The 26,887-nt window shown below is 44.1% G+C and overlaps 2 long non-coding RNA genes across 3 annotated transcripts in view; one reads left to right on the top strand and one right to left on the bottom strand.

Annotated features, from left to right (window-relative positions):
* LOC309363796 overlaps positions 1 to 9,996 on the bottom strand; it is a 143,411-nt gene extending 133,415 nt beyond the window's left edge. Inside the window, exon 1 of the long non-coding RNA XR_014165592.1 lies at positions 9,953 to 9,996. This is a non-coding gene — a long non-coding RNA (uncharacterized lncRNA). The remainder of the gene's footprint in view (positions 1 to 9,952) is intronic.
* Positions 1 to 26,887, top strand: part of LOC309363457 — a 141,872-nt gene that overhangs the window by 75,446 nt on the left and 39,539 nt on the right. The gene's annotated exons all lie outside the window — the stretch shown is intronic.

Genomic DNA, 26,887 nt, shown 5'->3' with positions numbered 1-26,887 from the left:
TCAATATCCTTCTTAACTGTGGTGCCGAGCACTGGACAGTTTTCCAGGTGTGGTCTGACCAAGACAGAATAGAGTGGGACTATGACTTCCCTTGATCTGACACTATACTTACTTCTGTTGATGCAGCCTAGAATAGCGCTGTTGTTGTTGTTGTTTAGTCGTTTAGTCGTGTCCGACTCTTCGTGACCCCATGGACCAGAGCACGCCAGGCACTCCTGTCTTCCACTGTCTCCCGCAGTTTGGTCAAACTCATGTTCGTAGCTTTGAGAACACTGTCCAACCATCTCGTCTTCTGTCGTCCCCTTCTCCTTGTGCCCTCCATCTTTCCCAACATCAGGGTCTTTTCCAGGGAGTCTTCTCTTCTCAAGAGGTGGCCATAGTATTGGAGCCTCAGCTTCAGGACCTGTCCTTCCAGTGAGCACTCAGGGCTGATTTCCTTCAGAATGGATAGGTTTGATCTTCTTGCAGTCCATGGGACTCTCAAGAGTGTCCTCCAGCACCAGAATTCAAAAGCATCAATTCTTCGGCGATCAGCCTTCTTTATGGTCCAGCTCTCACTTCCATACATCACTACTGGGAAAACCATGGCTTTAACTGTACGGACCTTTGTTGGCAAAGAATAGCACTAGCCTTTCTTATTGCTGCATCACACTGTTGACTCATGCTCATGGTTTACAAATGTTTTCTTAATTTTTTATTTGTTTGTGAGCATCCTCTCAAGTCCTCACCTACAGTCTAAAGCTTGCAGCCTTTACTTAGGGATTGAGGAAGATGAGCAAACTATGTCTTGTTTAAGTTTGGCAATATCAATTTGCTGATGTCCAGTCATTTCTCAGAAATGAGGCATTGCTTATATTTCCACTTTCAAAATCTTTCACATACTTAGAGAAAACAAAAAGTATTATGGAGTAGAGGCTTATTACAAAAATGCCTTTTTATCATGAATATCATATCTCAGAATATAGGAAACTCTCAGAGCCCTGTTTCAGAGAAGTGTGGCCTGTTTCTTTGCTTCTTTTATGCATGGCTTGAGCTTCTGAGCCAGTGTGGAATAAGCAGATGTATTGGGAATTTCATGGTATCTATGTTGTCAGTAAACCTGGATTGATTGATTTATTTGTTATTTTTTTATTTTTGTGGCCAAAAAAGAGGATAAAGAAGACAACCTTCTCTAATGTATAAACTGTCTGCAATGCTTCCGGGTTGGCGCCATCGCCGAATGGCGGACTCCCTCCGAGCTCCGGAGGGAGCCTGCTCGGCAGGGGCTGGGTTCCACCACGCCGGCGACGCGGGGACCCTCAAAAACCATGGGTGCTGAAACCCATGGACATGGTGACTCGGCTGGCACCTTTTGCGCCCCCGACCCGCGAAGGAGCCTTTTTAAAGGCTGCGGAACGGGTGACAGGGGGGTGTTGCTTTGAGTCCTCCGCTTCCCCTGCCGAGCGAAGCCGCATGCCATTCGACGGAGAGCGCTGACTTCTTCCATTGAAAATCTGGACTTAAAAGAATAACCCGTGATTAATTGGAACCTGGATTAAAAAGGGAGAAAAATGTTTTTTTTCAAATTCGGAGCAAGCGGGGGAGGTGCAAAAAAGGAAGTCAGCCTCCCCCCTGTTGTAGAGGAGCTAAAGCAAAGGATTTGACAACTAAGATCGAGCGCAACCTTATTTTGATAAAGTTATTAAATTCCGCGATGGAAAATTATAAGATTGAGCTGGAGGAGAAAAGTGGAATCTGAACTAAAATGCAACCCCCCCCCCCCCGAAACCCCGGGAGTGATCTGTGAGAGTGCCGGGAGAGGAGAAAGAGAGGTTTTGACAGCTGTCAAAGGAGATGTCAAGTGGAAGAGTAAAAGAGAACTTTGATACGAGGACTTTGCTGGTTATATTTGTTATAAATTGGATACAAATTGTTTAAAACAAGGAACAATAAGTTACTTTGACTGTTGGGTGTGCTCTGGAAGGAAACAGAGTTACTATAATCCCTCTAGAGGAGCTGTGGGACACTACAAGTATTGTTGGCATGGAATTGGACAAGGACTTTTTATCTCCTGGGAAACTGCAGAAATGGAACACTATTTTGTCTACAGAGGTCTATACACTAAAGGAGACAATGGATTTATCTATTGAAGAATGGAAGGGACTTGACGTAATGTTTTGTACCTGAATAACAAAGCCTCTGCAGAGGAATTAGAAGCTTTTGGAATTAGAACATTTGTGCAGGAGAGCAGGGGGAAAAAAAGGAAGAGAGAGATCAACAAGAATAATAAGAATAACAAGAATTGGACATTTGGGACATTCAGATCTGAAAGGTCTAAAGAAATAAAAATGGAGTTTTTACTTTTAAATATAAAGATCTGAATGGAAAAAATGGACCTTTTTGAATCAGACCCCTTCCAAGATTGGACATTCGATATTAAAGATGATTAAAAAGACGGCAAAGATTATTAAAAAGACGGCAAAGTGGACTGGTGAAGAACTATGGTTTAGATGTGGGAGCTCCAGGACGACAGTAGACATTGATGGACATTGGGAACGCAACCGGGAAAGGGGGGAGGGAAATTTGGAATCCAAAGGGTACTAAATTATATTTTATTCTTTCTTTATCTTTTTTGATTCTAATCTGTATTGTATATTAAAGAGGGGAACTCGTGGAAGGGATTAGGTCGATTTTAGGGGATGGGAAAATATCTTTTTTTAAAATTGGGCTAATGATAATAAGTTTAAAACTTGGGGTAAGAATTTGTTGAACTTATGTGAAAGAAGTGGAATACAAGAGGGGGAGGGGAGGGGAAGTCCTGGAAAGATGTTCATGAAATTAAGGGTTTGATTGTAGTTGCTTTCTTTTTCTGTTATATCTGAAAATCTTTAATAAATATTATTTTAAAAAAAATAAACTGTCTGCAATGGAGAACAGAGCTGGGTTGTTGTTTTATATAAAAAAGCAGACATTTTCTAAATGTTATTAGTCTTATTCGCTCCCCACAGCAGCAATCAATATGCATTAGTAGAAATATACCACACATAAAGCCTTGGCAACGTTTTGTTTATTGTTAAGTTTGTATCTGATAAAGTGATTAATCTAATTTTAGTGGTTAAATGGGTTCTGTGACTCCAATAACTTGGTTTTGTTCAGGTTCCAATTAATCTCCCTAGGATACTATCCAAAGGTAGTGACAGAAGAAGAAGAAGAGTTTGGATTTGATATCCCGCCTTTCACTCCCTTTAAGGAGTCTCAAAGCGGCTAACATTCTCCTTTCCCTTCCTCCCCCACAACAAACACTCTGTGAGGTGAGTGGGGCTGAGAGACTTCAGAGAAGTGGGGCTGGCCCAAGGTCACCCAGCAGCTGCATGTGGAGGAGCGGAGACGCGAACCCAGTTCCCCAGATTACGAGACTACCGCTCTTAACCACTACACCACACTGGCTCTCCAGAAGCTGCACATACTGAGAATCAATAACAACAACAACAACAACAACAATTATATTAATACTCTGCCCTCCCTGGCCAAAACCGGGCTCAGAGTGGCTAACATCAAATGTATAACACATTAATATAAAATCAAGCAGAAGTAGGTGACAAGCAGCCCAATAGCTGTGTATGCCTTGGATGCAACCTGGTTAATTAACAAAAACAGAATCCACGTTGGGCCTTGGTTTTCAGATCCCAGGCTAATAGAATGGGAAAGGATATGATGATTAGGAGCACTTTGCATGTGAGCTGGCGGGACTTGCCCATAGTCTCTTTAAAAGTGGGGTGAGCAGGGGGCTGGTGTGCCTCTTTCAGGCAAGGCAATGAGGAGCTGTTACCAGCGGCTGTGTTGCGTGAGGGTGAAGGCCCATCTAGCAGAGCGTGCGTCCTGGCTTCACCAGGAGGGCAGGCGCCTTCAGCTTTGTTTCCAGCATTAAGTGATTTCCAGGTCAAGCAGACTTGTATTGCCGCATGCTGTAATGCAACATCCTTGTCCCATTTCTGTTGATTGCCTATTAAAGGGAACAGTCGCTTCCTTGCCTCTTTCCGAAGAGAGACAACCTTTTTTAAAAAACTAAATCTGAAGCGACAACATAAACAGGACAATATCAACATGATCCAAAACAAACAAATGAACAAACCCGTAATTACATGTGGTGACATGCAAGTCAATGGGAAAGCCATTGAAAGCAGCATTAATACTTTGCAGTTGATCAAACTAAATAGTAAGTGAATGCACTGCTGCTCTGCTGCCCATGGCACACGACTGAAGGAAGACTGCTTTCCTCCCTCTCCAAAGATGCCTTGCGTGGATGTCCATGCCATCCAGATATTTTCAAAAAAATAGTATTTTTTTACACAGGAGGGTTCTTAACCTCTTTACGACAGCTGCTTCATCCTCCAAACTGCTTTTTAATTGTTTTCATTTTATGTAATCTCCAGGCTTAATTCTTAAGATGCTCACTCGGCTCCTTTCCCAGCTATGAGCCCCACGGGGCGTGGGAAACTGTAAACAAGCATAATGAACAGGGACTCATAACCGAGAGCAGAATTTTACTGACCATGTAAAAAAGAGCCTCCTGCAGGACATTGCTTCAATGTGGTTGCTTTGGAATTTTATTTTTTTATTTTTTTGCTGGGGGGAATTCCCAATATTATAAATCTTATGAACTTGCAAGCTCGTCTCTCTTCACCTTTATTCCCTTTACTTTGAAATGGTGTTAACAGAAATGGTGTTAACAAGAGACAAATCTTGCCAGGATTTTACTCTTTACAAAATTTAGGACCCTGGTGTCCAATCTGCAGCATGGCTCTTGAAATGGTGGCAGCTTTCAGGGTTGCCTCTCGCCATTGCTTACACCCACCCCATCCACCGAAACTAGAGGCAAAATCAGAGCATAGTGCAAATTTGATTTGTGACGTTGCTGCTCTAGAACAGGGCCTGGGTCTTGCCATATAAACTGCTTTGCTTCCTACTGTGCATCCTATTGGAGGCCTCTAGTTAGTAGGGAGAAGCAAGCCAGACAGAAGCAACTGTGGCATGATCACACACGTTAATGAAAAAGACTGAGGAGAGGTCAAGGCAGGCAGAAACCTGGTCCAGAGCACAACGTGTTAGCTCAGTGCCCTTGGCTAAAAACATTTGTAGGAAAAGTAACCAGAAACAAGAAAGTCATCCCATTGTCTGGGTTTCTGGGGTATATGCTAAGCTTTCTTAAGTTGTCCTTGTCCAAGGCTCCTGCAGTACAGAAACACTTTAATATTGAACCTGGATAACTTAATAATAATAATAATAATAATAATAATAATAATAATAATAATAAATTTTATTTATATCCCGCCCTCCCCAGCCGAAGCTGGGCTCAGGGCGGCTAACAACAGTCAGAATAGTTCAACATTGTAAAAACATTCATTATAAAATTAATTAAAATCAAATTAATGGCAACCATCAAGCAAAATCCTGTGCAGGTTGCCAGAGGAGGGGGTCAGGCTGCGCCCTGGCCAAAGGCCTGGTGGAACAGCTCTGTCTTGCATGCCCTGCGGAAAGATGTCAGGTCCCGCAGAGCCCTAGTCTCTTGTGACAGAGCGTTCCACCAGATTGGAGCCGCGGCCGAGAAAGCCCTGGCTCTAGTTGAGGCCAGCCTAACCTCTCTGTGGCCTGGGATCTTTAGGATGTTTTTATTTGCAGACCGTAAATTTCTCTGTGGGACATACCAGGAGAGGCGGTCCCGTAGGTACGAGGGTCCTAGGCCGTATTATCACTTTTTAATATTAGACAAGGGCCAAGGCATATTAGCCAAGGTCTAGTACAGAAAACAGAACCCTTTTGGGATCCCAGTGGGAGACTGACAAGGACTTCATTCCAAAAGTGGGCAGGTTAAATATGAAAGAGTTAAATATGTAATTACTGGTAACTCTTCATTTTCCCAGGGTAGGATTCACCCTGCAGCAGATGTCCACTCCTCCTCATATTCTGGGGCAGTTCTTACAACTTCCAACAGAAACTTGGGGCAGAGGAACTGCTCTTCAGTCTTTTGCGCTGTGCTCTGGACCATGTTGTTGTTGTTTAGTCATCTAGTCATGTCCGACTCTTCATGACCTCCTGGACCAGAGCATGCCAGGCACTCCTGTTTTCCATTGCCTCCCGCAGTTTGGTCAGACTCATGCTGGTAGCTTTGAGAACACTGTCCCACCATCTCATCCTCTGTCATCCCCTTCTCCTTGTGCCCTCCATCTTTCCCAACATCAGGGTCTTTTCCAGGGAGTCTTCTCTTCTCATGAGGTGGCCAAAGTATTGGAGCCTCAGCTTCACGATCTGTCCTTCCAGTGAGCACTCAGGGCTGATTTCCTTCAGAATGGATACGTTTGATCTTCTTGCAGTCCATGGGACTCTCAAGAGTCTCCTCCAGCACCAAAATTCAAAAGCACCAATTCTCTGGCGACTAGCCTTCTTTATGGTTCAGCTCTCACTTCCATACATCACTACTGGGAAAACCATAGCTTTAACTAGGGATTCATCCAGCCCAGCCTTTCGCATGATGAATTCTGCATATAAGTTAAATAAGCAGGAAGACAATATACAGCCTTGTTGTACTCCTTTCCCAATTTTGAACCAATCAGTTGTTCCATGTCCAGTTCTAACTGTAGCTTCTTGTCCCACATAGAGATTTCTCAGGAGACAGATGAGGTGATCAGGAACTCCCATTTCTTTAAGAACTTGCCATCGTTTGCTGTTGGGTTGAAATAAACGACAGACGAATGGAAAGTCCCTTTTATTGAATATTACAGCATTGCCACATATGTGCTTGTTGCTGATTGGTTAACAAAAATACAATGCAAAGGTTGCATATAAGCATTAATCATCAATAGATTAAAGGTTGGGAAAGGGAACACAGAATTGGACAGGCATGAAAACCTCCTTATTAAACTATTACTAGTGATTGATATAGCAAGGCTTAAAAGAACATAACTATTAGTTGAGAAGCCTTCATTACAGGAGGTTGGACTAGATGTGGTCAATCATGCATTAAGAACAGGTCAGGGTACAATGTTTTCATGAACTGAATGTGAACTGAACATTCTAGGGTGAGGAAGGAATGCTTCAGTTTAGAACGGTTTGCCAGAGTCATGTGCAGAAGCAAAACTTCCCATCAGTTTGCTGTGGTCGACACAGTCAAAAGCTTTTGCATTTTCAATGAAGCAGAAGTAGATGTCTTTCTGGAACTCTCTAGCTTTCTACATAATCCAGCGCATGTTTGCAATTTGGTCTCTGGTTCCTCTGCCCCTTCGAAATCCAGCTTGCACTTCTGGGAGTTCTCAGTCCACATACTGCTTGAGCCTACCTTGTAGAATTTTAGGTATAACCTTGCTAGCGTGTGAAATGAGTGCAATTGTGCGGTAGTTGGAGCATTCTTTGGCACTGCCCTTCTTTGACATTGGGATGTAGACTGATCTTCTCCAATCCTCTGGCCACTGCTGAGTTCTCCAAACTTGCTGGCATATTGAGTGTAGCACCTTAACAGCATCATCTTTTAAAATTGTAAATAGTTCAGCTTCCACTGGCCTTGTTATTAGAAGTGCTTTCTCAGGCCCATTTGACTTCACTCTCCAGCATGTCTGGCTCAAGGTCAGCAACCACACTACCTGGGGTGTACGAGCCATCCATATCTATCTGGTATAGTTCCTCTGTGTATTCTTGCCACCTCTTCTTGATGTCTTCTGCTTCTGTTAGGTCCTTACCACTTTTGTCCTTTATTATGGTAATCTTTGTACGAAATGTTCCTTTCATATCTCCAATTTTCTTGAACAGATCTTTGGTTTTTCCCATTCTATTGTTTTCCTCTATTTCTTTGCATTGCTCATTTAAGAAGGCCTTCTTGTCTCTCCTTGCTATTTTTTGGAAATGTGCATTCAATTTCCTGTATCTTTCACTATCTCCCTCACATTTTGCTTGCCTTCTCTCCCCCGCTATTTGTAAGGCCTCGTTGGACAGCCACTTTGCTTTCTTGCATTTCCTTTTCATTGAGATGGTTTTCGTTGCTGCCTCCTGTATAATGTTGCGAGCCTCCATCCATAGTTCTTCAGGCACTCTGTCCACCAAATCTAAATCCTTAAACCTGTTCCTCACTTCCACTGTGTATTCATAAGGGATTTGACTTAGATTGTATCTTACCGGCCCAGTGGTTTTTCCTACTTTCTTCAGTTTAAGCTTGAATTTTGCTATAAGAAGCTGATGATCTGAGCCACAGTCAGCTCCAGGTCTTGTTTTTGCTGACTGTATAGAGCTTCTCCATCTTTGGCTGCAGAGAATATAATCAATCTGATTTTGATGCTGCCCATCTGGTGATGTCCATGTGTAGAGTCATCTCTTGTGTTGTTGGAAAAGCGTGTTTGTGATGACCAGCTTGTTCTCTTGGCAGAACTCTATTAGCCTTTGCCCTGCTTCGTTTTGATCTCCAAGGCCAAACTTGCCAGTTGTTCCTTTTATCTCTTGATTCCCTACTTTAGCATTCCAATCCCCTATAATGAGAAGAAAATCCTTCTGTGGTGTCACTTCTATAAGGTGTTGTAAGTCTTCATAGAATTGGTCAATTTCAGTTTTGTCAGCACCAGTGGTTGGTGCATAAACTTGGATTACTGTGATGTTAAAAGGTCTGTCTTGGATTCGTATCGAGATCATGCTATCATTTTTGAGATTGCATCCCAGTACAGCTTTCACCACTCTTTTGTTGACTATGAGGGCCACTCCATTTCTTTTATGGGATTCTTGCCCACAGTAGTAGATATGATGGTCATCCGAACTGAATTCGCCCATTCCCGTCCATTTTAGTTCACTGATGCCCAGGATGTCAATATTTATTCTTTCCATCTCATTTTTGACCACATCCAACTTACCCAGGTTCATGGCTTTTACATTCCAGGTTCCTATGCAGTATTTTTCTTTACAGCATTGGACTTTCCTTTCGCTTCCAGGCATATCCACAACTGAGCGACCTTTCGGCTTTGGCCCAGCCACTTCATCAGCTCTGACTCTACTTGTACTTGTCCTCCGCTCTTCCCCAGTAGCATGTTGGACGCCTTCCAACCTGAGGGGCTCATCTTCCAGCATCATAACTGTCAGAGCTCCCTCCAGGTCCCAGCTCACAGAGGACCAACGCTAGCCGGTTGTAATGTACAAAAGTCTTTATTGAAGTTCAGTTTCCATTTACAAGCCGCAGCATGCAGCTCTACGTCTAGGACCTAGACCGGCGAAACTCCGTCTGAGTCTCCGCCCCCTGTACACCAGTTTAAGACTCTAGCCCACTCCACCTCTTCCGTTGTTCTTTCCTCCTCTGGGTCCTTCTGCCCCCCGGGGTCTCCTCCTTTCTGGACTCTTCTGACGCTGACCCCCCTGACTCTTGTCCCTCCTTCCGGCGGGCTTTAGGACCTGGTTCCCTATCCGGGCTACCTGCTGTGCCGCTCGCCTGTGCATTTGAACTTGGCGCGCGCGCCCAGCCTCCAACCTTCCTCTCGACCATTTCCGCGCTCTCCGATGGAGGCGTGGTCAGTCCTGACTCATCTCCTCTCGCTGGTGGTGAGCAGCCTGATCCCGATACCTGGGACTCCTCCCCCCCACTGCGCTCTGGTGGGGAAGCTGGTTCTGATTTCCAACTGCTGCTCTCTGAGTCCCCTCTGGCCCCTTCTTCCTGGGGTGTCCCCCTAGGCACCCCCTTGCTCTGGCCATGGGCACCCCCTTCTGTGAATCTTCCGATTCGCTGGAGAGACTCAGGTAATTCCTCGGACCACTGTCATCGCTTACGCTCCCCTCGGATTCCTCGCTCTCCATTTCCTCCCTCTCCTGTGCCTCTGCTCCTGAGCCCCTGACAATAACTTTTATATGCATGTTGTCTTTGTCTATGGAGTTTTCTTGGCAGGGATACTGGAGAGCCTTGCCGGTTCCTCCTCCAGGTGGATCACGTTTGGTCAAAACTCTCCACTATGACCTGTTCATCTTGGGTGCCCTGCTCGGCATAGTTCATAGCTTCTCTGAGTTATTCAAGCCCCTTCGCCACAGCAAGACAGTGATCCTTCATAGATCACTGCCTTGCTCTGGATTATTTTATAATAATAATACATTTCCCTCCACACTCAGTCCTGAGTGTGCAACAGCCTAAAGGGCCCAAAATAACCCAAGCAGAGAAATGCAAATAATGTCACTGATTGTACAGGTGACCTACAAAACGTGCCCTACAAAGGCTCAAGTGCAATTGCATCCTGTATATTACATGCATGAAATTTGCAAACTGCATGGATGAATTTTTGCATATTTGCAATGCCCAATCTTCACACAGTTAGTTTTTCTTACATCCTACTGCAGATCTCCATGCAGACAAAGGAGCTGTGAATACACATCTTCCAAAACTAATGGAAAAGTAGGGTTTCCCCTCCATTGCAATGGTAATGAAGGCTGAAAGGTCAAACCTCCACTGCTGGAGGCAGTATGAGGCTAAATGCCAGTTGCTAGGAATCCCAAGTTGTGCTCAGGTCCCCATTTTGGGGTTTCTCACAGGCATCTGGTTGCTCACTGAGAAAATAGGATGCTGGACTAGAAGGGCCACTGGCCTGTTCCAGAAGGCCCTTCTTATGTTCTTAAGGCATACAGCCTTTCCCCTCCCCACTGAGCTCCCCACCAGCTGCTAAGCAAGAAACACTGAGCAGAAGAAAGTGTAGCTTTTCAGTCCCAAGACTTAATGACTCAGGACCGCAGTACCTCAAGGACCACCTCTTTCCATATGAATCTACCTGAGATCATCTTCTGAGGCCCTTCTTCATGTGCCTTCTCCATGAAAGGTCCGGAGGGTGGCAACACAAGAACAGGACTTTTCTGCAGTGGCTCCCCGTCTACAGACTGCTCTCCCCAGGGAGGCTTGTCTAGCACCTTCATTATGCATTTTAGGTACCAGGTGAAAACATTCTTCTGCAACCTGGCCTTGGACTAATTATCAGGCTATGTCCTTTTAAATTTGTCTATGGGGAGGGGGCTATTATTTTGCTTTGTTCATGTTTTTATTATGTACTGTGTTGTTTTATTCTGTATTTTTATGCTGTGAGCAACCCTCAGATCTTTGGATGGCGGTGTACAAATTTTAACAACAACAGCTCCCAGCTATGCTATGATAGACAGCTGTGAAGGGATCCAGAGAACTGAACTAATCCTGAGACAGCAACATACGGCCCACTGTTCAAGAGGTTCCTCTCCCATCACCTGGTATTTCAATGAAGTCCCTGCTGTAAAAATACTACATTTATCTTAGAGCACACTGTCAGTTGCTGAAGTGATAAAATATAAAGATGTTTAATCTGTGCCAATTTTTTTTTTTTTGCAAACTTTGTTTAATTTTTGGTATGACTGGTCGTTGACTTATTTTTTAATATCAAACAACATGAAAATTAATTCCCTACCTTAAAAAGTGATTATTTCTTTCAAGTTTCTGCACCGAACATTAGAGGAACTTTTTTTTTGGGGGGGGGGGGAATCTAGCATACGTTCCCTCTCTTTTTACATGACCATTTATATAAGCATATACATATGAATTAAAGATTTGAAACTGAGATGTAGAACAGATAACTGCCTTGATATAACTAATCATTCTGATACTTAATGGCTGTTCCTACAGACTATTCATGTTAAAGAGAAATAATATTCCCTTTATACTCTTTCTTGCTTTATCTATAATAAAAGAATGCTGTTCTCTTTGATATTATGGAATCTGACAAATATATAACACTGTTGGTATTCCAAGACTTTTCTCATTCATCCTTGGCCTTCCCCATCCCTCAGCATTGTATCTTCATTCATTAATACAAAAACAAGATTGAAGCTACACAGTCTCAGTACATGGGTTATGATGATGATCAACTGACCCATCCGATGAGACTCCTTTTTCCTACATATGCGTACCAGAATCTCTGCTTTTATCATTCTGTTTTACTCCGGTATTGCTTCCTCCGGACACCAACCCCCACAAACACATGTACATGTGTCAGGGGCTCAGGAGCAGAGGCACAGGAGAGGGAGGAAATGGAGAGCGAGGGGGAGGAATCCGAGGGGAGCGTAAGCGATGACAGTGGTCCGAGGAATTCCCTGAGTCTCTCCAGCGAATCGGAAGATTCACAGAAGGGGGCGCCCATGGCCAGAGCAAGGGGGGTGCCTAGGGGGACACCCCAGGAAGAAGGGACCAGAGGGGACTCAGAGAGCAGCAGTTGGAAATCAGGACCAGCTTCCCCACCAGAGCGCAGTGGGGGGGAGGAGTCCCAGGTATCGGGATCAGGCTGCTCACCACCAGCGAGAGGAGATGAGTCAGGATTGACCACGCCTCCATCGGAGAGCGCGGAAACGGTTGAGAGGAAGGTTGGAGGCTGGGCGCGCGCGCCAAGTTCAAATGTACAGGCGAGCGGCACAGCAGGTAGCCCGGATAGGGAACCAGGTCCTAAAGCCCGCCGGAAGGAGGGACAAGAGTCAGGGGGGTCAGCGTCAGAGGAGTCCAGAAAGGAGGAGACCCCGGGGGGCAGAAGGACCCAGAGGAGGAAAGAACAACGGAAGAGGTGGAGTAAGGCTAGAGTCTTAAACTGGTGTACAGGGGGCGGAAACTCAGACGGAGCTTCGCCGGTCTAGGTTCTAGACGTAGAGCTGCAAATGTAAATGGAAACTGAACTTCAATAAAGACTTTTGTACATTACAACCGGCTAGCGTTGGTCCTCTGTGAGCTGGGACCTGGAGGCAGCTCTGACAACATGCATCTTAGAATCAATTCATAGTTAGTTAAAACCCAAGCAGAATATTGGTGGAGATATCTTTAAAAAGGAAAATGTTTAATGTGACTGTCTGAAGAGGAAATGGTTGCGTGGGAATGGAGTGAAAAAACACCCCACTCCTCTCCTTTCTTCTCCTAAATAGCTGAGCCAAAGGACACTTTACGTTGAACGTGTTTCTGCTTCAGGTGGTCTCTTTTATTTTGAAGGCAAGTGGCCATGCTGTTACCTTGAAGCTTATTTCAGCTTAACTCTGTGCATGCCCTGGAACTATGTGACTGCTTTGGCTGTGCTTGGTATGGTTCTCATGGTGCCCAGGTGCAAAGTAGCAAAGGATGGAAACAGTGGCTTAAGGTGGCTCACCTCCCTAGGCATGGGCTGGAGCCAGGAGCATCATAAAGAAATGCATGTGGTTTCCTAATGAGTCACTAGGAGCTTTGCCATATTGAGTACCAGGTGACACCTCCATCCTGGAGAATCTTCCCCTGGTGATTAGACTGAGCATCAGTTTGCAGTTTTAGGCAGCACTCCTACCTCTTCCCACAAGGAACACCTTCGGGACCAGGCTGTTGGCTCTGATTGGCCCAAGACTCCCTCGTGACAACCCTGAAACTTTGCAGGAAGAAACCTGTCTTTCTATGCCTGCTAACAATCAAGTACAGTATCCAAGGTGACCAATGCCCTTCAGACCAGCTTTCTCCCTCCTCTTAAAAGCTAAAGGTAAAGGGACCCCTGACAGGTAAGTCCAGTCGCAAACGACTCTGGGGTTGCGGTGCTTATCTCGCTTTATTGGCCAAGGGAGCCGGCGCACAGCTTCTGGATCGTGTGGCCAGCATGACTAAGCTGCTTCTGGCGAAACCAGAGCAGCGCACGGAAATGCTGTTTACCTTCCAGCTGGAGCGGTCCCTATTTATCTACTTGCACTTTGACGTGCTTTCAAACTGCTAGGTTGGCAGGAGCAGGGACCGAGCAATGGGAGCTCATCCCGTTGCAGGAATTCGAACCACCGACCTTCCGATTGGCAAGTCCTAGGCTCAGTGGTTTAGACCACAGCGCCACCCACGTCCCTCTCCCTCCTCTAGCTACCTTTTAATTGTAGTCCACCAGGTCCCTTTCCTCTATGGACATTCAGTTCTGTTGTTCAGCCTTTTTGTTTCCCCCAGGAAGTTGCTCCACACTTCATTTGACCTCATGGATATCCCTGGGAGAAGACAGATTTAGCTTAGCGAGACCCCTTCTCCCTGCCCTCTTCCCTCATCTGCTTCTTTCCATGTTTGTCATTTCTCTTAGCAATGTTTCATAGATGTTTGTTAAACAAAATGTACCTTCATGGCAGCAACCACAAGTAACTCACAACAGGGGGTGGGGGGAGTGGCGAAGGGATAAAAAGACCAAGTTAGAGTCAAAACTTCTGAAAAGTTTTAATTAATATGGAAGAAAAAGAGGATGGTTAGTTCTCTAAAGGTCTCCAAGTCCCCTCTCCAGAGAAGGAAAAACCCTAGCAGATAAGAAATGCTGATTATTAAATATATTTTTCATAGTTGCTAGCAAATTTGAATGCCATGAATTACTTATAGCACAACACAAATTCCCTTGTTTTGATTTCCTCAAAGGCCTTCAGACTAGTGTACGGAATGGAATTCTAGTTAATTCCACATACAATATGCAAATTAAGTTGCGTCCTCCTTTAAAAGCAATTATATTTCTGATTCTTCAACTTCTAAAAAGTGTGTGTGCTTTAAAAAAAATCGGTTTGAATCCACAGATTTTTTTCTCAACCTCTGCCTCCCAAATGTAGCCTCTTGCTACCCTGAAAATCCACCCCGGGGGAGCAGGGGGCTTCTGAGAGGCTTAGGATGCTGTGGGTGGGAAGTGCATTGTGCTTACACATAGGGTAGTCTGGACCCTGCACAAACTAATATTTTCTCAACCCAACTCACATTTACTTGAATTTGGCAGCATTTTTAAAGATTCTATTGTGCTTGTATACATTTCAAAATAAATATCCAGTTATTTATGCTGTTGGATAGGAGTTCAGAGCTGGCCCTACCATTGGGCAGAGTGAGGCAGCTGCCCCAAGCAGTGGATACTGTGGGTGCAGAACGAGGGTGAGGTGCTGGAGGACAGGTCTCTGTGTACCACACAATGTGTCCTGCACCTCTTGGCTAACCTGCTGCAATGGAGTAGGAATCACCAGCTTGAGTTTTCTCTGTCCAAAAGGGGCCCTAACTGGTGAACCATGTAATAAAGCCCCTTGCTCATGAAGATGGGGGAGAGTGATGTGGACGCATGGGTGGGGTGGTAGAAAACTTTGCCTTTGACATGGCTGCAATGTTGCCTGGAATGCCAAGATGAGAGTGACCCAGGTGCCATTAGAAAAGTTGCCAAGCATAAGGTTTTAACATTACAGCCAAGACACATAAGCATAACCCCCAGGAGTTGTGTGTGTAGTAGACAGACAAGGAATTACATCAAATATTTGTTTTTTCCTCTCCTATAGATGTCTCTTTTTTGGCAATTTGCTGAAAGCAATTTGAAAAATGTAACATTTCAGACCTTTTAAATATACACAATCTCTGACAAGTCATTATCTGAAAAAAAATATATCTTTGGCCCTTTCAGCAAATTTACATTGTAGTTACAGCAGAATCTCCATGTGTAAACCGGGGAGGATATTGGGGAGAAAATTGATTCATTCCGTGTAAGCCAATTAATTCAACAAACAAATGCTCGCTGCTGAGGAAGAATGACGTGTGATAGGATGAGCAAGAAGCACTTCTTAGCGTTTGGTCAATGCATCAGGATGAAAAAAGGAGGAAATTATTTACTCTTACAATTACACTTTCTGACAAAATATTTGTTTATTGCAGTATTTTTGTACACAGGAATTGTTGGAATGATGCTGATCTCCCACTGATGAAGAAAGATATGTTAGAACGTTGCCATAATGTCTATTATTCTCTTAGGCTTTTTATATCTTATTCTGATTGTCTCTTATTTTTGTACACTGTCAGAATGACTACTGATTTCACTGAAAATGGTTTAAAATCTGGGTTACCTCGGAGCAAAATTTCATTTGCACATTTTTTGAGGAAAATCTGGTGATGCGAAATATAGTTACTGTCAGTCAGTGAGTAAGATGGACTGAGAGTTTGATTCGGTGCAAGGAAACTTTATGTTGATATCCTGGAGTGGGGTATTTCTCAGCCTCTTTCTTTCCCACAATGGAAGTTTAAATATCTTTAAGCCATCCTTCCAACTCCCAAAGTCTGTAACATGTATGCTGACGTGAATTGGCTCAAGTTGTAAGGAGGTGAGTGAATTACGCCCTCCTGAAGGATCAGTTCTAGGGTGGTTGACTCATCACTTCCCTCCACTTTTCCATGGCAAGTATCATACAGGGCAAATCAGTATTTACTTAAAATATAAAAGGTAAAAGGTAAAGGTTTACTGTGCTCATTATAATGCAGGCAAATTAATACTGCTTTTTTAAAAGGCTTTTTTGGGATGCAGGTGGCGCTGTGGTCTAAACCACTGAGCCTCTTGGGCTTGCCAATCGGAAGGTCGGTGGTTCGAATTCCTGCAACGGGATGAGCTCCTGTTTCTCGGTCCCTGCTCCTGCCAACCTAGCAGTTTGAAAGCATGTCAAAGTGCAAGTAGATAAATAGGGACCGCTCCAGCTGGAAGGTAAACAGCATTTCCGTGCACTGCTCTAGTTTCACCAGAAGCGGCTTAGTCATGACCCGGAAAAACTGTCTGCGGACAAATGTCGGCACCCTCGGCCAGTAAAGCGAGATGAGCGCCGCAACCCCAGAGTCATTCGCGAATGTACTTAACTGTCAGGGGTCCTTTACCTTTTAAAAGGCTTTTACTACACCAAGCTTTGTTATTTTTCAATACTGAAACCTTGAGTTTGGGAGCTCTGTGAATGCAGAGGGTTCCTGATCACATGGCAGCTTCTAAACATATCCAACTGAATATGGACTTGCCTTTGGTCTGCAAGGCAAACAGTACTTGCAAGGTGAACAGTACTTGCAGACAGACCCACATGAGAAAGGTTGGCCATGCCTATAGAATAGATAAGAATAGATATGATAGGAATAGGAATAGATAGGAATAGATATAGGAATAGATGGGAGGTCGGGTCTATTGTCCAAAAACCATTTTTTCCTTTATAATCTTGTAATTAATATTGGGTTTATCTCTATTTTCATTTGTATTTTTGTTTTTTGTCTTTTGGTGTATCAATAAAAAAGAAAAGAAAAAGAAAAAAAGAACATGTGTCTTGAAAGCTCTGTAGAAAGGGCTGAGCCCAGTGAGAACTACAAGTTAATGGCCATTGTGCTAATGAGGGCGAGCAGGAGAGCGAGAGAGCTCTTAGTAAGGGAATTATTCCCAACATCTGTCAATCTTTCTTCATGTTTTTAATGTCTTTGCTGTGGAAGAAGCTGCCCTTAGCATTACTCTCCCAAAACTTTAAAAAAAAAGAAGGAAAAAAGCAGCAGCAGTGATGAAACCTGACATGCTGTATTAAAGAGCCGTTGGGGTAACTATATATTTAGCCACTTTTAAAAACATGTCATACTGTGCAGAATTCAGAGTCATGATATCTATCACATCTGGTTAATCCATAAATTAAAGTTAATAAAAAGCCAGGTACATACAATGTGAGCTGGGCATTAAAAACAATCTAGAAAAAAATCACCAACATACTCATTTTGAGTTTCTGCCATGCATAAAGGTGACCTGGAATGGAATAACAGGCAAGTGTAATGAAAATCTGCCAACTTCCACTGACAAAAACAGCCATCACTTCAAATGCTTGGAGAATATAGCAAAAGAGAGTGGACTATCCTTTGCTCTATAAAGCAAAAGGAAGCCTCAAAAAAGGATCCCTTTATAATCTGTCATATTCTATTTATATTGGTAAACACAGTCTGAATTAGAGATGGGCAAAACAGAGTCTTTCCAGTCCATGCTACTTTTTAATGTTTTACCAATAAATCCATTCTGTTCTGTCTCTGGATTAATCTGTGCATTCATTAAAAAAAAAAACCTGCATGAAAACTAGCATATGCATGTATTTCTGAACACACCTCACCAACATTTCTAGACACGTTTTCTCTCAAATAATGCATTTCCAAATGTATCTCAGAAGACACACTTCGAAACATATTTCAATGTGTTGTTTTTTAACTGAGAACCCCATTGGAACATTTGAGAAGTGTGAGGCCCGTGGTCCTGGAAGGAAGAATCAGGTCTGTTTGTATCATAATTCACAAAGAACTCAAGCATCCTTAATCTGAAACTAGTTTCATTCTTTCTGAATTAAGTTAACAGGCAAAATGGCTTACCTCTGTAATATGTTTTTAAAAACATGGTTGTTTTTTAATTTACTGTTTGTAAAGAACGCACATGACTATCATTTTTAAAGTTATTAACTTTTGCCATAAGATTTTCTCAAACCAGAATTTTAGACCTATATTGGATTTTTATTTATTTAATGTAATTTGTATTCTGCTTAATTGTAAACTGTTTACATAAAATGAAATATACACTCAACTTACCAGTGAGTCAGAGTTAAAAACAAGTTTCTGTAATACATGATCAGAGCCATCCCTTAACAACCGATAAGATTATTGTATCAACTATAGCATTATTACTATTTCAATTGCAATATAACATTGCAAGGCAATACAGTGGTACCTCAGGTTAAGTACTTAATTCGTTCCGGAGGTCCGTACTTAACCTGAAACTGTTCTTAACCTGAAGCACCACTTTAGCTAATGGGGCCTCCTGCTGCCACTGCATGATTTCTGTTCTCATCCTGAAGCAAAGTTCTTAACTTGAAGCACTATTTCTGGGTTAGTGGAGTCTTTAACCTGAAGCGTATGTAACCTGAGGTACCACTGTATCTAAATGGATTTTTTGGGGGGGTGTTAGAAAATGGCAACACTGTACCTGTCTAATTGATTTCTCAGGGTGTTTGGAGAATTTGTAGGGCGGTAATTCCCTGCTTGGGGACACAGGTGGCGCTGTGGGTTAAAGCCTCAGCGCCTAGGACTTGCCGATCGAAAGGTTGGCGGTTCGAATCCCTGCGGCGGGGTGCGCTCCCGCTGCTCGGTCCCAGCGCCTGCCAACCTAGCAGTTCGAAAGCACCTCCGGGTGCAAGTAGATAAATAGGGACCGCTTACCAGCGGGAAGGTAAACGGCGTTTCTGTGTGCAGCTCTGGCTCGCCAGAGCAGCGATGTCACGCTGGCCACGTGACCCGGAAGTGTCTCCGGACAGCGCTGGCCCCTGGCCTCTTAAGTGAGATGGGCGCACAACCCCAGAGTCTGTCAAGACTGGCCCGTACGGGCAGGGGTACCTTTACCTTTACCTTTAATTCCCTGCTTAGGGACGCAGGTGGCGCTGTGGGTTAAAGCCTCAGCGCCTAGGACTTGCCGATCGAAAGGTCGGCGGTTCGAATCCCTGCGGCGGGGTGCGCTCCCGCTGCTCGGTCCCAGCGCCTGCCAACCTAGCAGTTCGAAAGCACCTCCGGGTGCAAGTAGATAAATAGGGACCGCTTACCAGCGGGAAGGTAAACGGCGTTTCCGTGTGCGGCTCTGGCTCGCCAGAGCAGTGATGTCACGCTGGCCACGTGACCCGGAAGTGTCTGCGGACAGCGCTGGCCCCTGGCCTCTTAAGTGAGATGGGCGCACAACCTCAGAGTCTGTCAAGACTGGCCCGTACGGGCAGGGGTACCTTTACCTTTACCTTTAATTCCCTGCTTTCTATGTGAACTGTGCAAGAACATGCAGCACCTCACAATGGCCCTTTTGCATCACTGTCCTTCTGTTGCCACGTTACAGGTGCCTTTGGCGATATTGGCACAATATGACAACTCAGGATGATTCCAAGGTGCAGAGACACTTATACACAATCCTTTCCTGTTCACTCAGATACTCACAGAGATTCTTTTAAAGATGGGATAATGGATCTCACACTTAAAAATTGAATCCATTATAGAGTATCAGTTGGAGATATTATTTAGGGAAAACTGGCTTCATGGCCGTGATAGTAGGGAGGAAGTGAAAAAGAGAAGTGTATCTCTCCCTCTTTGCTTCTTCACTGCCTTTACCCTTGAGGACTGAAGCTGCTGTCAGTATGCATTTAAACACTGATTCTGGCATTAACACATCTCCATTAAGCTTTCATGGTTTATTAAAAAATCAAACAATGCTAATTATCCTCTAGTTTTGATGTCTGAAATAAAAACAAAAACCCCGAAGCCCAGGCAGCTCAGATTCTCCATCATTGTAGTAGCCCATCTCCTGTAACTGAAAGCCTTGTCAGCAAGCTGCCCAGTGAGACTTGTGCACCAGGCTTATTCAAAACTCACCTTTAACCTATTATCTAGTGAGCATCCTTAGAGGCCAGGGGTGATGATAATAATAAAATGCATTTTCCTTTTAGCACAATAACATGTGAACAGAAGACATTTCAGCAGCCTGCCTTAAGAAAACAGCAAGGTTGTGAACCATTGCAAGTGAAGCCTGGAGTCTTGAAAAGCATCCATCCACAATACCCAGAAACATGAAGGGGGCGTGTACTGAGAATACCACGGAAGAAACCCTGCCCCTGTAGGATTCAAAACAACCCGGTTGTGCGCAGCAGTTGAATCTGATTTCGTTATCACAGGAAAATCCAACAGGCATCCCAGGGGGACAAGCTTTGAAGGTGGCTATCTTTGAAGATAGTGCTGACATTCCAAATAACTACTTCTGCCTTTCAGAACTTTAATCGTTGATATTGCAGACCTCACCCAAGGCAGAATTCTTCATATTCCTTTGATGCTGGGAAGGCGATCATGCGATAGCCATTCCCACAGGTGGTAAGGGGGGGGGGGACTAGTACAAATGAGAACTGGAAACTAAAAGAGCAATTACAGCATGAGAACAAAACAGCAGCAAAATTGTCCACGACAGAAGTTTGTCATTACTCGAGGGGGGGGGGGCAAGGTCAATGCAAACACAAAAATCAATTATCACTGGTAGTGTGTGCTGTGATGTTTTTCAGTTGCTGGTTCTTAAACCAGTTCTTCTCTGAAAACTATACAGCATGGCAGTCTGGAACAGGCAGTTGTGCTCATACTGAGAGGGTAGAGATGTAGAACAAAGCTTCCTTTTCCTCTCCGGCCAAGGAGAATTTATGGGACAGGTGCTATTTTAGCCTGGTACTTCCTTTTCCTGTAAGACTAATATTAGTATTTTAATACTATTAGCTTTAAGGAGAATAAAACAAACAAGAACAATGAGAATGTTCCAAAAAGTTGGTCAAATTGCTTCTCTGTGAATATTCTCTAGCTATTCTCTGCTCAAATATTTGCTCAATATTCACTGAATATTTTATATGCTTCGATATTTCACTTCAATATTTTGAATTTTTACAGTATTCTTAATTGACAGTGGAATTTTTTATTTGACAGTACCTGACAGCTGGCATGCAATGTTATTAAGTACTTGACAGCATTTGATAGGAGGGAAATACCTATCTAAAAAATATTGATTATCAGTAAACAGTGGGCAATAATTTGGAAGCAGATGAGATTTTACATTTAATGGCTGCAAAAGCAAGAGAAGCCTGCAGAACTCAGTAATATCTAATTTTGTGGTGAAATTTCATACTAAAAATTTTACACTCACAATTTGAGTTGTAAAACTGGAAATTCCAAATTTGATGTTAACAGACGTATCAATAACGCTTCAAGGACTTAACATTGTGCTTACAGCTTAATAGTTAAATATGAAAATCAGCTACTCAGTTTTATTTACTTTCCCACTAAAATCTACAGTTTACTTACCACATTGTCACCAGCTTGCTGCTCCCAATGTTTGCCAGTTAGGCGTTGCTTTAATTATTTCCTACAAGCACTCATAAAAAAATGAGCAAGTTCTATAACAAACGATTATAAACGTAATCCTAGATAAACACCCAACTCTGTGCAGGGAAGAGCTAGACAGTCAGCTGTGTGTTTGCTGGTCACAAGCCTACGCTGACCAACCCACAACCCCTGACTTAGTCACGGGTGCAGGACTGTTGAGAAGGATGAAAAAGGGCACATTCAATGGGTGAGTTCCTTGGATGAGACGAAGCGATTCCTTATTTCCCAGTGAGCTCAGGCAACCAGGTCTGGCAGAGAAGTAGCCTCCAGTCTTTTCAGGCTGAAGCTAATTTGGACCATTTCTCCAGCATCCCTATTTCTAGGGAATTATCGTTCTGCATTTGTGTAAGTTGAGATCTCCTTGGCAGCAGCCCTAGCACCCAGACTAAGTTCAAGCTCCAAGGATATAGGTGTGTGGAGTGGTCATGGGGGAGGCAACACCTCAACTGGTATAGAATAGTTGTTGTTTATTTCTGCATCCCCTTTCAGCCGCAAAAGGTCCCATGGTATCTCATGAGGGTTGATGCACAGACAAAATTTGAGTAAAAAGATGCAACTTGCAAAAATGTAAGGCTACAAAATCTCAGCATTTTAAAAAAGGCCCAAATACATCCAGTGTATGTATTTATTTAAATACATCCCCACCCCATGCTTGGGAGTGTCCATTTTTGGGACAGGGATCCCCTCACTTTCTACCTTTCTCTCACCAGCCTCACAAAGCGAAGGTTTGGGGCTGCTGGTGTGGAGCATGAAGATCACCTAGGCTTATCCATAATGATGGCTGATAAGAAAGAGCCAAGAGCGGCAATGTTCTAGTCAGACAAGGCAATGGGGCCAGGATTCTTACCACAATCATGACATCAATCCTTAGTGTCTCTCCAGGCTAATAATTCCCTTGTAGATTTCTTCCTCCACAGAAGAATACCGTGGGGAAGATTCTGTGTCAGAATGCAAAATAGATTTTCCCCCAAGAAAAGGCTTCATTGATCCCTTTTCTTGCATATAGATCTTTCCAGCAAAACCCACACAGATTTTGTATTCTGATACGATGCTTTGGTATATCTCTTTTTATATTCCTGTCAGAAACACACAAAAAAGTTACATGAGAATTGATCTTGAGTAATTTGTGGTTGGATTACGCAAGAACCTTATGACAACTACCTAGCTAAAAATCTTAGAGCATAAACTTGCCTTTTAACCTTCATGGTTGCTATTGAGACTCTTTATGAAATATTTCACTCTTCATTAAGATGCACTAAATAGGCTTTTTCAGCTTTCATAATGAAAAAATCTCATTTTGTAAGTACTCACAAAATCAAATTAATATTAATTGTATTCAGCTGTGTGCCAGTAAGGGGAATTTCAATTGCTTCAACCAGAAAGTTAATTTATTTTTTCTTTCTTTTTTTCTGGAAGCAGAACATTGAACAAAATGGGAGGTGTGGGTCATCCTTTATTCAGCTGGATTTGCTCAGCCACATAAGTGTCTTGCTTTCCATTGCTATTCCAAAGGCCCAAGCCACCTCCAAAACCTGGCATGTATAATTCCTATTTTGATAACTTCCCTGAGTTGGAATAGCTGCAAGTAGGTGGTTTGTGAGTGTGGGGCATTAAGGTGGCTGGGAGGGGGGTCAGTTTCCTCTGTTTTCCTCCAAATTTTATTGTTATGCTTTGAGGGGATCTATATTTCTAAACAAGTCTGGCATTCTGAGGATGGAGAGTGACAGAAATGTAGTATACAGTGGGCCTGCAACTTACGTGGGGGTTACATTAGGGGGGTTTGCACGCAAAGGCAAAATCATGCAGAGCGAGGAAGACCTCTGGGACACCCCCCCCCACAGTGATTATCCTACCTTTCTGGACTCTGGGAAGGCCACTCAAGGCCTCTGGAAAGCTGTGGGTGGCTCCCTCCAGATCTTGTGGGAGCCTCACAAAGCCTTCCAGAGTTTTGTGTGCAAGCTTTTTACAGGATGCCCTCTGGGAAGGTTGCCCAAGATCTCATGGGTCCTTCACAAGATCTCGGATGGCCTCTTCTAGCTACCCACACCCCATATTCTCTGTGTACTTATTTCTTTTCATGCAACCCATGGAAACTTGCAACTGCTTAAGTAAATCACACATAAGTTGTGGGTCTGCTGCACTTAAATTTAAATAGAGTCAAAGTAAGGCCTAGTTCTTATTGAGGTGGTAAACCTATGTCTGGGCTGCACCATTTAAGACTGCAGAAGAGTTCTCACCCAGCCTTAACCCTGACATGCTAACTTTCTCTGTGAATAAGCCTTCAAAGCTATGAGCTCCTACAGCTCCTACAGCCCAGACACAGATTTCCCATCTCAGTGAGGCCTAGGTCTAAATTTCACCTCATTCTTGCAGAACTGGTATTGGTCTCAAAAGAAAGGCTGGCTCTTCCTGTAGTTCTCATGGCATTTGACTTATCATGTCACAGGGCAGGAGACCCCTCTTGTTTTGTACAGGTCCTCCATAAATAGTCTGCTTTGTCAATACTGGAGCCTAACCTGCGGCTTCAGGGCAGCTTCCCACTCACCTTTCTCCAGGTGCCTTGTTTCCCTAATCTCCATACCACTTTGTGACACAACAGTAGGTTAATCACCCTGTTCAGCCTGAATGCAATCCATGTCTTCTGAATCTGCATGAGACACTGAAACACAAGTGCTCCCTGGCACTATTTCACCTTGACCCACACTGAAGCTAGTTCTTGGTCCTTGCTGAACCTTGCCCTTCCTTTCACTGAAGTCTCAAATGGTGTCTTCATGTGGGAATAAGGAAAGGATCTATTCTGACACTGAACTCCCCATAGATTACAATTTGAGAAGCCTTCTTTGAGACAGAGGGCTGGTTCTTGCATTGACTCAGACAGTCCATTCTCATGGCAGAAGTAATTTAATTAGCTCTAAATCATCCCTGCTAGGCAATGTCAAGTCTGATTCCGAATATATTCAGAGTTGGCAAATTATCTTCAGTGATTTCATGTTGCCTCTTTGCTGCTTGTTCCAACATTTAATTGCTCTTTTTGCCAGGGACTTTATTGAAAGCCTTTTTATATTCCTACACCGTATCTCTGGAATGAGTGGCTGGAGGCTCTTCCAGACTCAGGACATGGAGCCTCCACCTGCTGCTAAACCAGTTCAAGAGCTAGGCCTGATTATATGCTGAAGCCAGACCCACATGCTGGCTTGTTCTGGTCCAGGTGTGCCACACATTCCCACACAGTCTGGCCCAAGTGTGGCATGCAGCACAAGAGAGGACAAGGTTAAAATGAAGCAGACAGGTAATGGTGCTCTTTCCTTTTCTTACTTTTCATCCAGTCCCCCACCACCGGAGAAACCAGCCTTTGCCAGACGAGTAAGTAAGAACAAAATCAAATGCCACTGTTTCCTTTGAGACGAAAAAAATAACTGACGGTACATGTACACAGCTGTGCAAAACCCAAACTTAGATTCATAGAGTTGGAAGGGATCCTGAGGATCATCTGGTCCACCCCCTGCAATGCTTTCCCATTTGGGGATCAAACCTGCCACACTGGTGTTATCAGCACCACGCTCTGACCTTTTCTTACCAACTGAGCTTCCAGGCTGACAAAGTTTATGCTCTTGGAACAGTTGCAATAGTATAACCCTCTAAGTGTCCTGATTTCCCAGGGACAGTCCCAGAATTACAAAAGCCATCCCAGCTTCTGATTTGATCCCGGAATGTCCCTATTTCCCCAGCCAGTGCTTCCACCACTGAGCTCAGGCTGGAGGGTGAGCCAGCACTTGTCCTGAGTGGCGGCAGAGAGGGAGCATCCCATGGCCTCCCCAGGGCTGCTGCTGCCGCCGGCCTCCTTCCTCGGGCAGCTTGTAGCAGCTGCTGGAGAGCAGGTGAAGAAGAGAGGCTGCTGCCACTTAAAATGAAATCAGGATTGAGGACGGTGGAGGGTGTGTTTGCTGTGTCCTATTGATGATGATGATGATGATAATAATATATTATTTATACCCCGCCCATCTGGCTGGGCTTCCCAGTCTGGGTGGCTTCCAAAATTTTTAAAAAAAATTAAAATACTGTAATACATCAAACATTAAAAGCTTCCCTAAACAGGGCTGCCTTCAGATGTTTTCTAAAAGTCTGGTAGTTGTTGTTCTCTTTGACATCTGGTGGGAGGGCATTCCACAGGGAGGGCGCCACTACCGAGAAGGCCCTCTGCCTGGTTCCATGTAACTTGGCTTCTTGCAGCGAGGGAACTGCCAGAAGGCCCTCTGTGCTGGACCTCAGTGTCCGGACAGAACGATGGGGGTGGAGACACTCCTTCAGATATACTGGACCGAGGCTTTATTGATGAAGTGGTGGCGGGACTCAGCCTTCTTCTGATAGGAAATGTTCTGCGGGGGGGGGGGGGGGCAGGGGTTGAGGAGAGTCAATTGAGGGGAGTGAGAAACCTCCATATTTTCATCTGAGGAAGGTTGGAGGGTATACCTTCTGGGGGTACATACAGGAACTTTTTAATGAACCAAATTCACTATGCATATAACATGTCTCGGTTATCTTGAGGGAGAATGAACCCCCTTGGCAAGGATAGCAGAAGAGATGGCAGTCCTGCCGCAACGGCCAAGGCTGGGTGTGTGTTGCAGCAGGGTCAGCAGGTCCCAAGGTCTAGGCAACCAGGCAGGCAAAGCAGCGTCCAAAGGCAGCCCAAGATCAGGGCAAGCAGAGGGCCGTCTGATGCTGCCCCTGGAGCCGAGTTTTAAACTTGCTCCTATAGCAACCTGTCTTTTAGTTACTTGTTTTAATTATCCATATCAGGTTAGCTCCCAGAACAAGCTCTGTCTTTAATAGGCAACATACTTTTTGAGGAAATGGGATTTCCCACTGGGTTTAAAGTACTAAAACAGCAGTATGAAGAAACTGGTGCATGCTGCTTTCAGTGTAAGCAGTTTGCTGACTCCCTCTCCTCCTCCACTCCCACTCCCCATGGAAAGATGAGGAGCAAGGAAAACCCTTCTATTTGTTAACTCTACAAGCATAGGCTGAACTTTTCTGCTGCATTTTGTACTCTCTGCTCGCTGGTCTGTGCTGCCGTTTTAAAGTGGAAGAAGAAGAGCTTTGCTGAATTGTTGACTTATACTAGCTGCTAATGTGAGGCAGCAGAATGTGTTGACTTATCCTGGTGACTAACATGATCTCGCTAATGGGTTCAGCTGAAGAAAA

Source organism: Podarcis melisellensis (assembly GCF_964234715.1).
Source record: "Podarcis melisellensis genome assembly, chromosome: 1".
NCBI lineage: Eukaryota > Metazoa > Chordata > Lepidosauria > Squamata > Lacertidae > Podarcis > Podarcis melisellensis.
Note: the sequence above shows the minus strand (reverse complement) of the source record. Positions and strands in the feature narration are given on the sequence as shown.